The following is a 13,892-nucleotide window of genomic DNA, read 5'->3' on the forward strand; positions in this document are numbered from 1 at the left end:
TACCCAGAGACCTGTCACCTGTCTAAAGCAAAGGCTTGTGCTCAGGCTCGAGTAGAGGTCCAAGACCAGAGCCTGCGAGAGGCCCAAGACCAAGGACAGTTACCAGCCCAGGGGCTGATCCAAAAGGAGGGCCAAGAACAACTCCTTTAGGAAGTCCACGATCAGCCCGAGACAGAGTTCGACGACCACACTCAAGGAGGGGCTTGTGACCAGGCTCATAAAGAAGTCTGTCATCAGGGCCAAGCAGAGGCCCAACATCAGCTTCGCGATGAGGCCCAAAGCTGGGCTAAAGAGACACAAGGCCATGGTGACTCACAAATCTGGGATGTCGTCCCACAGGAGGCTGGAGAACAACTTCAGACACAGTCCCTGGACCAGCCTCCGTCAGAAGCCTCAGAGTCGGGCCCAGCCTGTGTCCATTTCATCCAAAGGAAATACAATCAATGTAAGTAAAAACAGTCTTTCTACAGTGGTTGATTTTGACGGCCGAATTTGAAGCCCAAGGCCTTGATCAACAGCAGGCCCAAGGCCTAGAATTTGAAGGCAGATTACAAAGTTAATGGCAGTATTCTTAGCAGCGTGGAGAAACAGAAGGTTCTTGGGATCCAGGTCCACAGATCTCTTGAAGTTCCCAAGTAAGTTGTTAAGGTGGTTGAGAAGGCGTATGGTGTGTTCACCTTTGATAGGCAGGGGATTGAGTTCAAGAGGCGCGAGGTAATGTTGCAGCTCTAACAAAACCCTAGTTAGAATACACTTGGGAGTATTGTGTTCAGTTCCAGTCACCTGATTACAGGAAGGATGTGGAAGCTTTAGGTAAGGTGCAGAGGAGATTTACCAGGATGCTGCCTGAACTAGAGGGCATGTCTCGTGAAGATTGGTTTAGCCAGCTGAGGCAAAGAAGGATGAGGGGTGACTTGATGGAAGTGTATAAGACGATAAGAAGCACAGATCAATTGGACAGCCAGAGTTTTCTTCCCAGGCAGAAATGGCAAGTGCCAGGAGGCATAATTTCAAGGCGATTGGAGGGAAGTATAGAGGGGATGGTACAGGCAGAGAGTATTGGGTGCATGGAATGCCCTGTCATGGGTGGTGCTAAAGGCAGATACATTAGGGGCATTCAAGAAATGCTTAGATGGGCACATGATGATTGAAAATTAGAGGGTTAAGTAGGAGAGAAGGGTTAGATTGATCTTAAAGTAGGTTAAAGGTTGGTACAATATCGTGGGTCAAAAGGAATGCACTGTGCTGTGGTGTTCGATGATCTATGTTCTAAGTCACACATAGGCAAGTTGAGAATTTGAATTGACCAGGGCCTGTGTCAACAAGAAGCCCAAGTCATAGTCATAGAGCCATCGGTCCCTTTGGCCTAATGCCAACCACGATTACAGGGACTGGAGGACATGAGTTATAGGAAAAGGCTGAATTGGTTGGGACTTCATTCCCTGGGGCGTAGGTGGTGGAGGGGAAACTTGATTGAGGTATACAAAATGATGAGAGGTATCCATAGTGTAAAGGCAGGTAGGCTTTTCCCACTGAGGTTGGGTGGCACTGAACTAGAGGTCATAGGTTAAGGGTGAAAGGTGAAGTGTTCAAGGGGAACCTGAGAGGAATCTTCTTCACTCAGAGGGTGGTATGAGTGTGGAATGAGCTGTCAGCGGAAGTGGTAAAATTGGGTTCGATTGCAATATTGAAGACAAGTTTGGATGGGAGGAGTATGGATGGTTACGGTCCAGGTGCTGGTCGACTGGACTAGGCAGATTAATAGTTTGGCATGGACTAACGTGATGGAACTTGAGGTGTTGCTGCCAACTCGGCTGACTGGGGTCTTTCGGGAGAGAGAGAGAGAGAGAGAGAGAGAGAGAGAGACAGAGAGGGCAGTTCACCCACCAGCCTCTCAGGGATGATCATGCTAAATGCTGAGCTGAAGCTGACGAACAACATCCTGGCCTATGAGGCATCGTTTTCTAGATGGGACAGGAAGGAGTGGAAGGTCCAGGCTGTGGCATTATCAGTGGACTGGTCTGAGCGGTAGATGAACTGGGGAGGGGCCAATGTAGCTGGAAGATGGGTTTACCAGCCACTCAAATCACCTCGCAATTGTTAAGGTCAGTGTCACTGAAGTATAATCGTTTAGGCCAGGTACCATCGCTCTCTTGGGCACTGGAATGACGATGGGTGTCTTGAGGCCCTGCAGGAGCAGTGGACTGTTTCAAAGCGATATTGAAGGTTTCTGTTAAGACCTCTGTTCAATCACTCAGGACCTGTCTGGGTATGTTGCCCGTCCCTGCAGCTATATGTGGGTTTACCCTCGTGGGTATGCTAAGTTGGCATCAAAAGCGTGGTGACCCTGGTCCAATCCTCACTAATTTGATGCAATAGTGATGCATGTCACTGCTTTGACATTCTGATGTATGTGTGACAAAGCAAAGCTAATCTTTAAACTTTATCAATACATTTCTCCATTAATCTTACAATTCAAACATTATAATAATCCTGTCAAAGGTTATGGGGCGAAGACAGGGGAGTGGGGTTGAGAGGGATAACAAGTCAGCCACGATGGAATGATGGAGCAGACTTGACTTAATTCTGCTCCTATATCTTATGGTCTTAATGTTGTAACGTGATGTAATTATGGTGGTCAATATTACGCAAATTTCTACAGATCTACCATGTTTCAGAAATGCCAGTGAAGAGCTTGAGCAGATGGTATAATGCTAAACTCAAGGACACTGAGCAGTTTGAACAACTCAAAAAGGATACCATCATGTACATAGCTTGCATCAATAAGACCTTGGATCGGGACTACAGAGCATTGTGGGAGCTGAATTCTGAAGGAAGGCAGTTTTTTTTAAAAACTTCTTCGAGTGCAAGAAGGGCGAGACTGCGCAGGCGCGTGACATCAGCAGAACCGCGTGGAGAGTTTAAATAGGCAGGTTTGCTACCAACGGCTCTCCTTTGGATCGGGACTACAGAGCGTCGTGGAAGCTGAATTCTGAAGGAAGGCAGTTTTTTTTAAAACTTCGGGTGCAAGAAGGGCGAGACTGCGCAGGTGCGTGACGTCAGCAGGACCGCGCGGAGAGTTTAAAAAGGAGACCACCCTATACAGCGGGCAGCGGAGTGAGTGGGAGCAGAGTGTAGGGCTTTGGCTTCAACGGGCTTCGGCGGTAAATGGGAAGAGGCGAGAGCGAAGCGCCAACTCTTTTTTTTTCTTCCCCCCCCCCACACCCCTTTCGCGAATCGGCCCGGACAGACCGGAACAGCAGGGCTCTCACAGCTAACGGTACGAGCTAACGATTTAAAAAGTTCGTCTGTTTGGCAAGGTAAGTAGGTGAGTACACTTATTTTTCCTGTTTCATTCCTGTAGAATTAGATATCATGCCTGCAGGGTTAGTGCTTTGTTCAGGGTGTCAGATGTGGGAATGCTGGGAGACTTCCAGCCTCCCTGATGGCCGCATCTGCGCCAGGTGCACCGAGTTGCAGCTCCTCAGAGACCGTGTTAGGGATCTGGAGCTGCAGCTTGATGACCTACTGCTTGTCAGGGAAAGTGAAGAGGTGATAGACAGGAGCTACAGTGAGGTAGTCATCCCTAGGCTACAGGGGTCAGAAAACTGGGTCACTGTCAAGAGAGGGAAGGGAAATGCCCGGATAGTGGAGAGCACCCCTGTGGCTGTCCCCCTCAGCAACAAATATCTTGTTCTGGATGCTGTTGAGGGGGATGACCTGACGGGGCATGCCCATGGTAACCGGGTCTCTGGCACTGAGCCTGGTGCTGTTGTGCAGGAGAGAAGGAGAGAGAAGAGAAATGCAGTAGTCGTGGGGGATTCCATAGTCAAGGGAACAGACAGGAGATTCTGTGAGCCTGACAGAGATACCCGCATGGTGTGCTGCCTCCCAGGGGCCAGGGTACGGGATGTCTCAGATCGGGTCCTGAATATTCTAAAGGGGGAGGGTGAGCAGCCAGTTGTCTTGGTACATGTTGGTACCAATGACATAGATAGGACAGGAGGTCCTGAAAAAAGATTTCCAGGAGTTAGGAAGGAAGTTGAGAAGCAGGACCTCCAGGGTAGTAATCTCGGGATTGCTACCTGTGCCACGTGCTAGCAAGGGCAAAGGTAGTCAGATCAGGCAGATGAATGCGTGGCTGAGAGACTGGTGTAGGGGGCAGGGCTTCAGAATCTTGGATAATTGGGATCTCTTCTGGGGGAAGTATGACCTGTTCAAAAAGGACAGGTTACACCTGAACCCAAAGGGGACCAATATCCTGGCGGGAAAGTTTAATAGAGCTGTTAGGGAGGGTTTAAACTAATTTGGCAGGGGGATGGGAACCGGAATGATAGAACGGAGGAAGGGGAAAACAGAAATAAATCTAAGATAGTGAACAGTAAAGATGTCAGGAAAGACAGGCAGGTGATGGGGCAAATTTGTAGCCATTGGGATGAGTTGCAGTGCAATAAAGTTGCAGTGAAGTCAAAGCAAAAAGTATCAAATACTGGTCTTAAGGTGTTGTACTTAAATGCACGCAGCATAAGGAATAAGGTGGATGATCTTGTTGTACAGCGACAAATTGGTAGGTATGATATTGTGGCCATCACTGAGACCTGGCTAAAGGATGCATGTCCCTGGGAGCTGAACGTCCAAGAATACATGGTGTATCGGAAGAATAGGAAGGTAGGCAGAGGGAGAGGCGTGGCTTTATTGGTAAGAAATGATATTAAATCATTAGAAAGAGGTGATATAGGATCGGAAGGTGCAGAATCTTTATGGGTTGAGCTTAGAAATAGCAGGGGTAAAAGGACCCTGATGGCAGTTATTTATAGGCCTCCAAACAGCTGCGGGGATGTGGACTACAAATTACAACTGGAAATAGAAAAGGCTTGTCAGAAGGGCGGTGTTATGATAATTGTGGGGGATTTTAACATGCGAGTAGATTGGGAAAATCAGGTCAGCACTGGATCTCAAGAGAGAGAATTTGTAGAATGTCTGCAAGATGGCTTTTTAGAACAGCTTGTTGTTGAGCCGACTAGGGAATCGACTGTACTGGATTGGGTATTGTGTAATGAACCAGAGGTGATTGGAGAGATTGAGGTGAAGGAACCCTTAGGAGGCAGTGATCATAACATGATTGAGTTCACTGTGAAATTAGAAAAAGAGAAGCCAAAATCTGATGTGTCAGTATTTCAGTGGAGTAAAGGAAATTACAGTGGCATGAGAGAGGAACTGGTCAAAGTTGACTGGAAAGAGACACTGCCGGGAAAGACAGCAGAGCAGCAGTGGCTGGAGTTTATGCGAGAAATGAGGAACGTGCAAGACAGGTATATTCCAAAAAAGAAGAAATTTTCGAGTGGAAAAAGGATGCAACCGTGGTTGACAAGAGAAGTCAAAGCCAAAGTTAAAGCAAAAGAGAGGGCATACAAGGAAGCAAAAATTAGTGGGAAGACAGAGGATTGGGAAGTTTTTAAAACCTTACAAAAGGAAACCAAGAAGGTCATTAAGAGAGAAAAGATTAACTATGAAAGGAAGCTAGCAAATAATATCGAAGAGGATACTAAAAGCTTTTTCAAGTATATAAAGAGTAAAAGACAGGTGAGAGTAATATAGGACCGATAGAAAATGATGCTGGAGAAATTGTAATGGGAGATGAGGAGATGGCAGAGGAACTGAACAAGTATTTTGCATCAGTCTTCACTGAGGAAGACAGCAGTATACCGGACACTCAAGGGTGGCAGGGAAGAGAAGTGTGCGCAGTCACAATTACGACAGAGAAAGTACTCAGGAAGCTGAATAGGCTAAAGGTAGATAAATCTCCAGGACCAGATGGAATGCACCCTCGTGTTCTGAAGGAAGTAGCTGTGGAGATTGCGGAGGCATTAGCGATGATCTTTCAAAAGTCGATAGGTTCTAGCATGGTTCCGGAGGACTGGAAGATTGCAAATGTCACTCCGCTATTTAAGAAGGGGGCAAAGAAGCAAAAAGGAAATTATAGACCTGTTAGCTTGACATCCGTGGTTGGGAAGTTGTTGGAGTCGATTGTCAAGGACGAGGTTACAGAGTACCTGGAGGCAGATGACAAGATAGACAGAACTCAGCATGGATTCCTTAAAGGAAAATCCTGCCTGACAAACCTATTACAATTTTATGAGGAAATTACCAGTAGGATAGACAAGGGAGATGCAGTGGATGTTGTATATTTGGATTTTCAGAAGGCCTTTGACAAGGTGCCACACCTGAGGCTACTTAACATGATAAGAGCCCATGGAATTACGGGAAAGTTACATACGTGGATAGAGCGTTGGCTGATTGGCAGGAAACAGAGAGTGGGAATAATGGGATCCTATTCTGGTTGGCTGCTGGTTACCAGTGGTATTCCGCAGGGATCAGTGTTGGGGCCGCTTCTTTTTACATTGTACATCAACGATTTAGTTTATGGAATAGATGACTTTGTGGCTAAGTTTGCTGACGATACGAAGATAGGTGGAGAGGCTGGTAGTGCTGAGGAAACGGAGAGTCTGCAGAGAGACTTGGATAGATTGGAAGAATGGGCAGAGAAGTGGCAAATGAAGTACAATGTTGGAAAGTGTATGGTTATGCACTTTGGCAGAAAAATTAAACGGGCAGACTATTATTTAAATGGGGAAAGAATTCAAAGTTCTGAGATGCAACGGGACTTGGGAGTCCTCGTAAAGGATACCCTTAAAGTTAACCTCCAGGTTGAGTCAGTAGTGAAGAAGGCGAATGCAATGTTGGCATTCATTTCTAGAGGAATAGAGTATAGGAGCAGGGATGTGATGTTGAGGCTCTATAAGTCGCTGGTGAGACCTCACTTGGAGTACTGTGGGCAGTTTTGGTCTCTTTATTTAAGAAAGGATGTGCTGACGTTGGAGAGGGTATGAGAAGATTCACTAGAATGATTCGGGGAATGAGAGGGTTAACATATGAGGAAAGTTTGTCCACTCTTGGACTGTATTCCTGGGAGTTTAGAAGAATGAGGGGAGACCTCACAGAAACATTTCGAATGTTAAAAGGCATGGACAGAGTGGATGTGGCAAAGTTGTTTCCCATGATGTGGGAGTCTAGTACGAGAGGGCATGACTTAAGGATTGAAGGGCGCCCTTTCAGAACAGAAATGCAAAGAAATTTTTTTAGTCAGAGGGTGGTGAATCTATGGAATTTGTTGCCACGGGCAGCAGTGGAGGCCAAGTCATTGGGTGTATTTAAGGCAGAGATTGATAGGTATCTGAGTAGCCAGGGCATCAAAGGTTATGGTGAGAAGGCAGGGGAGTGGGACTAAATAGGAGAAAATGGATCAGCTCATGATAAAATGGCAGAGCAGACTCGATGGGCCAAATGGCCTACTTCTGCTCCTTTGTCTTATGGTCTTATGGTCCTATGGTCTCTCTTTGTCTAGCACCTGAATCACTAAGGCACATTTTAACAGGATGCACCACGAGCCTCACCCAGGGGCAGTACACTTAGCGGCATAACCGAGTTCTCAGACAGCTGGCATCAAACTTGGAACAGAGGCGAATCACTACAAATGCTCTCCCACAAACATTGGCAGGAAATGTCCACATCGCACGATTTGTACCAGCAGGCCAACCTCCAGAGCACCATATAACATCAAAAGATGTAAGCATGCTGTAGGTTGCTTGGGATTGGAAAATGGACGTGGACTTGGAAAAAAAGCTTGTGTTTCCCCGAGACATTGCGGCTACAACACTCCGGCCAGACATGGTCCTGTGGTCCACAACAGCCAAGCTGGCATATGTTGTGGAATTGACAGTACCATGGGAAGATGGTGTTAAAGAAGCTCATGAGAGGAAAAAGACCAAGTACTCTGAACTGGCAACTGAAGCTGCCCAGAATGGCTGGAAGACCAAGATTTTCCCTGTAGAAGTGGGATGCAGGGGATTCGTTGCCACATCTACGACCAGTCTATTGAAGAAGATGGGGGTGAGGGGTCACTCCCTCCAACAAGCAATCAAGTCCTTGTCAAACGCAGCAGAAGAAAGCAGCAATTGGATTTGGATTAAAAGGAAAGACAACAACTGGGCTGCAAGATGAAGTCATGAGGGTATGGAACTGAGGGGGGTGTATCTGGGACACCAGGTAGCACCTTTGAGCCTTCTGGAGACGTCGTGGGCTTATCAACAAAATGTCAAAGAAGGAGGGTGCCCACCTGATGACCCTGATGACGTACTTACCCTCCCTTCTTGTCACCACTCCAAGCCTACTGCCAACATCAAGAGTGCCAATTTACCATAGGGATTGAAACATCAAGTCCTTGTAGCTCTACTACTAATGGGGAGCATTCTAACTGGCTGCATCACTGGTTTGGTATGGAGGGGCCACTGCACAGGATTGGAAAAACTGCAGATGGTTGCAAACTCAGCCAGCTCCAACACCGGAAATAGCCTACCCCCCCCCCCCCCCCCTCAGCATGAAGAACATCTTCAAAAGGTGATGCCTCAGAAAGACAGCATCCATTAATAAGGACCCCCCATCACCCAGGATATGCCCTCTTCTCATTGCTACCATCAGGGAGGAGGTACAGGAGCCTGAAAGCACACAATCAGCGATTCAGGAACAGCTTCTTCCCCTGTGCCATCAGGGAGGAGGTACAGGAGCATGAAGGCACACACTCAGCAATTCAGGAACAGCTTCTTCCCCTCTGCCATCAGATTTCTGAATGGACACCGAACCCATGAACACCACCTCGCTGCTTTCTTTTTTTGCTCTCATTTTGCACTCTTTAAATTTTGTATCAGAATCAGGTTTAACATCGCTGGCATATGTCGTGAAATTTGTTAACTTTGGGGGAGCAGCACAATGCAATAACAACCAAATTACAGCAAGTATATGTACAGTATATTAAATAGTTAAGTTTAAACAAGGAGTGCAAAAAAAGAGAAACTTTACAAAAAAAAGTCATGAGTTCGTGGGTTGAATGTCCATTTTGAAATCTGATGGCAGAGGGGAAGAAGCTGTTCCTATATCATTGAGTGTGTGTTTCTTCAGGCTCCTGTACCTCCTCTCTGATGGTAGTTATGAGAAGAGGGCATGCCCTGGGGATGGGGGCCCTTAATAATAATGGACGCCACCATTCTGAGGCACCACTCCCTGAAGATGTCTTGGCTACTATGGAGGCTAGTAGCCATGATGGAGCTGACTAATTTTACAACTTTCTTTTTGTTCCTTTGGTTATATACTGTAAATATTTCCTACTGTAATATAAAACATTATTGTACTGCAATATATTAAAATGTATTGCAATGTGGCTGTAAAATACCATATTTCACGACATATGCCAACTATATTGAAGCAGATTCTGATTTTTATTCTGCTTCTGCATTGATACAGGTTTTTATAACCCCCCTCCCCCCAGTATATAAGGAAATTCGTTATTGTTATCGGTGGGTCAAATTGTACAACTGTGTGACCCTTGTTTGTAACATTTTCTGCTGCAATCAGCTCCAACCCAAGCTTGTTGTCGGGTGGTGGGTGGTTGGGGAGGGCATGAGCATTTTACCCAGCCAGTAAACTTGTGGATTATATTCATTAAATCATGTAACTACCGACTCCAAGTCCTCGCGCATCAAATAATTTAAAGATCTGTGCCAGGAAAAGTTCGCGAAACAAACTTTACTCTTAAATGTTTCCTCTGACTGTTGAGATGCCTGTCTGTACGTACTCAGTGGAAACTGCGGGAAGTTTCAAAGTCCTGGGATTGCACATCCTGCCCAACCTCTCATGGACCCAGAACACATCCTACACAACCTCTCATGGACCCAGAACACATCCTACACAACCTCTCATAGCCCTAGAACACATCCTACATAGTTGAGAAAGCTTACCAACGACTCTACTTTCTGAGGAGGCTGAAGAGAGCTGGACTATGCACATCCATATTCATGTCATTCTACAGATGCCCAGTAGAGGGCACCCTAATAAGCTGCATCGCTGCCCAGTAGCGAAACTGCACTGAGGCGGACAAAGGGCGGTCAAAACTGACCAACGCGTCACTGGCACCAGCCGACCGCCAAGGACATATACACAGAAAGGTGCTGGAGAAAGGCCAGTACTATCATGAAGGATCCCACCCACCCTGCTCATGGACTGTTTGTCCCACTCCCATCAGGGAGAAGACTGTGTATCATCCACGCCAGGACTACCAGACTCAAAATAAGTTACTTTTCCAAGGAATAAGGCTGATCAGCACCTCCACCCACTAATCCACCCCCACCACCACTACTTTATCATTTCCGGTCAGAGTCACCTTCTGTACAGACACTCCTGTGCCCAGCGTCACCTTATGGACATACAAACAATCTGTGTATATAAGCTATCTTATGTTTTTATATTTATTCTGTTCTTTTTTAAATTATAGTGTTCTTTATCTTATTGTGTTCGTTAACTTTTTTTTTTGTCCTGTATCAGATCTGGAGAAATATTTATTTTGTTCTCCTTCACACTTGACATGAATCAATTGTGGACTTCTCCTGCGTTCTGAGAATCAATTAGTAACTTCACTGAGGAACTGAATCAACTTGCAGCATCTAAGGTCCCTCTTTTGGGCAACACTCTACGAGCAAGCTGGGTCCATCAGCAGCTTTCAAACTCCCCTTACCTTGGAATGTTACTTGCTGCTGGCGTTCCACCTGACCGGCCTCCTTCGGGAGAGGAGCCCAAACAAACGTGTGGTAATCTCGAGCTGTACTCCGTCCAACCTGCGGCAAAACGGAAGGATAGCTAAAAGCCAAAGAGCTGTGCAGGCAGCTCACAAAACTACAAGACATAAAGCACTGTGCAAAAGTCTCAGGTATATAATGGGGTGCCCAAGACTTTTACACAGTACTGTAGTAAATTTATGTATCACTCAGAATCAGGTTTATTATCACCGGCATGTGTCGTGTAATTTGTCCAATTAGCAGCGACCGTTCAATGCAACACGTAATGTAGAAGAAAAAAAGTAAAAATAAATAAATAAGTAAATCAATTACAGTATATACATGTTGAATAGATTAAAAATTGTGCAGAAACAGGAATAATATATATTAAAAAAGCAAGGTAGTGTCCAAGGGTTCAATGTCCATTTGGGAATCGGATGGTAGAGGGGAAGAAGCTGTTCCTGAATCGCTGAGTGTGTGCCTTCAGGCTTCTGTCCTCCTACCTGATGGTAACAGTGAGAAAAGGGCACGCCCTAGGTGCTGGAAATCCTTAATAATGGACGCTGCCTTTCTGAGACACTGCTCCTTCAAGATGCCCTGGATACTTTGTAGACTAGTACCCAAGATGGAGCCGACTAGATTTACCACCCACTGCAGCTTCTTTCGGTCCTGAGCAGTAGCCCCCACCTCCACCCCCCCATACCTGACAGTGTCAGAATGCTCTCCACGGTAGTTTTTGAGTGTATTTGTTGACATACCAAATCCCTTCAAACTCCTACTCTGTGGTTCTCAATTCTGTACTGCTGCCATGAAGAATAAAATTTCATGGCATATGTGAGTGACAATAAACCTGATTCTGATGTGGGTGTCTATTGTGGACTGAGAGTAGAAGGGTGCAGGGAGAGGGGAATCATGGTTGGGAAAAGAGACAGGGAGAGGGGAGGGAGCAGGAAGCACCAGAGGGACATTCTGTAATGATCAATAAATGGATTGTTTGGAATCAGATGACCTTGCCTGGTCTCTCAGGGCTGGGTGTGTTTGCACCTGCCTCTGGCACTCCTCCTCTGCCACCTGTCCCACACCCCTCCCGCAGTGCTCCATTCTCGCCATTCCCAACGACCTTTACTCCCATCGGATTTACAAACTCACTCTCCGCTCCACATTGACAAATACAGTACTGTGCAAAAGTCTTGGGCACCCTAGCTATATACAGTATATATATATATATATATATACACCTAAAACCTTTGCACTGTACTGTAGTTAAGCAGCATTTGTTAAAAAAAAAACAACTCTAGTCAATCTAGATTATATCATCCTCTCCCCTCCCATCAGACAGATGGATAAAGTGCCACCCAGTTCCAGTTCAGTTTTTAATCTGCTGTTATAGGACTACTGAATGATCCCCTAACAGGATAACGTAGACTCTTAATCTCACAATGTACCTCATTGTAACTATTCACTTTATCATCTGCTGGCGTTGCACTTTCTGAGTAACTGTAATATATTCTGCATTCCGTTATTGTCTTCCCTCAAATGTCGTGTTGGAATGAAATAATCTCTACGGAGGGCACGCGAAGCAAAGATTTTCACTGTCTCTTAGTTCATTCGTTATGTGCCGCATTGCATGACATCATCATCATGCGCCGTGTTGCATGATGTGGGCGATCACGGTCTTTCCATGACCATGATTGTTCTTGGCAAATTTTTCTACAGAAGTGGTTTGGCATTGCCTTCTTCTGGCCAGTGTCTTTACAAGATGGGTGACCTCACCCCAGCCACACTATCAATACTCTGAATTCAGAGATTGTCCGCCTGGCGTCAGTAGTCACATGACCAGAACTTGTGATCTGCACCGGCTGCTCATATGACCATCCACCACCTGCTCCCATGCTTTCACGTGACCCTGATCGGGAGGTGGGGGCTATGCAGGTGCTGCACCTTGCCCAAGGGTGACCAGCAGGCCAGCAGAGGGAAGCAGCGCCTCACACCTCCTTTGGTAGAGATTCATCTCCACCCCGCTACCCACATTTCCCTCTGTACATGTGACAATAGTAAGGGGTGGGACTCCATGGTAGCGTAGTGGTTCGCGTGAGGCTATTACAGCTCAGGGCATTGGGATTGGTGTTAAAATCCGGTATCCTCAGTCAGCAAGTTTGTGTGGTCTTCCTGTGTGCTCGTGGGTTTCCCCTTGGTGCTCCAGATCCCTCACACAGAGCAAAGATGGGTAGGTTAATAAGCTAATTCCCATTCCCACATGTCGATCCATGGCCTCCTCTCGTGCCAAGATGAGGCCACCCTCAGGGTGGGGGAGCCCCAACACTCATATTCCGTCTGGGTAGCCTCCAACCTGATAGCATGAACATCGATTTCTCCTTCCGGTGAACAAAATTCACCCTCCCCCCCACCCCCCCCATTCCCAGCTCTGACCTTCCACTTCTTCTCACCTGCCTTCCCTTTCTCCAATGGTCCACTCTCCATCTCCAGTCAGACTCTTCCTTCTGCAGCCCCCTTGACCTTTCCCACCCACCTGGCTTCACCTAGCACCTTCCAGTTAGCCTCTCCCCCCTCCCTCCCACCCCCACCATTTTATTCAGGCGTCGTCCCCCTTCCTTCTCAGTCCTGAAGACGACTCTCCGCCCAAAGCATCACCAGTTTTACTCCTTTCCATGGGTGCTGCCTGATGTGCTGCAGTTCCTCCAGCAGTTTGTGTGTGTTGAGAGGTCGGGTTTAAAATCGGTGGGGGCTGCTCGAAGGGCCTATCCCGTGCTGTATCTCTAAATCGATAAACCGATTACTATTTTGTATTTGCGAGGAGGGGAGCGGATTCTTACCTTGAAAATTCCAATCCCGTCGTTCTTATGGGGTGTGATCCTGGGGATCAAGGTGGAATTGCATTTTACAGCAACGTCTCTCGTGTACTGCTTTTCTACGTTGACAGAGATTACTTGGGCGAAGGTGCTGGAGTACAGTGAAGAGGTGCCAGTCAATGACTCTTTGTTCATGGTGGCCAGACTGAGCAACAGAGAGAGAAACAAAGTGTATGTAGCCACAGTGTCCGAGATCTCCTTCATAGGGGAAAAAAACACCTTTATGATGCAAGATCACAGACGTAGGAACAGCATCAGGCCATTTGCGACTGCAGTTGGGAGGGTGAGTAGTTTCACGTTCCTCAGTATACATATCACCGAAGATCTCACCTGGATTGTACACACTGGCTGTGTGGCA

At 46.7% G+C, this 13,892-nt stretch overlaps 1 pseudogene; it reads left to right on the forward strand.

The window, feature by feature from the left end:
• Nucleotides 1-268: 268 nt before the first annotated feature.
• LOC140185454 (F-box/LRR-repeat protein 6-like) overlaps nt 269-13,892 on the forward strand; it is a 50,200-nt pseudogene continuing 36,576 nt past the window's right edge.

Source organism: Mobula birostris, chromosome 20 (assembly GCF_030028105.1).
Source record: "Mobula birostris isolate sMobBir1 chromosome 20, sMobBir1.hap1, whole genome shotgun sequence".
In the NCBI taxonomy this organism is placed as follows: Eukaryota; Metazoa; Chordata; class Chondrichthyes; order Myliobatiformes; family Myliobatidae; genus Mobula; species Mobula birostris.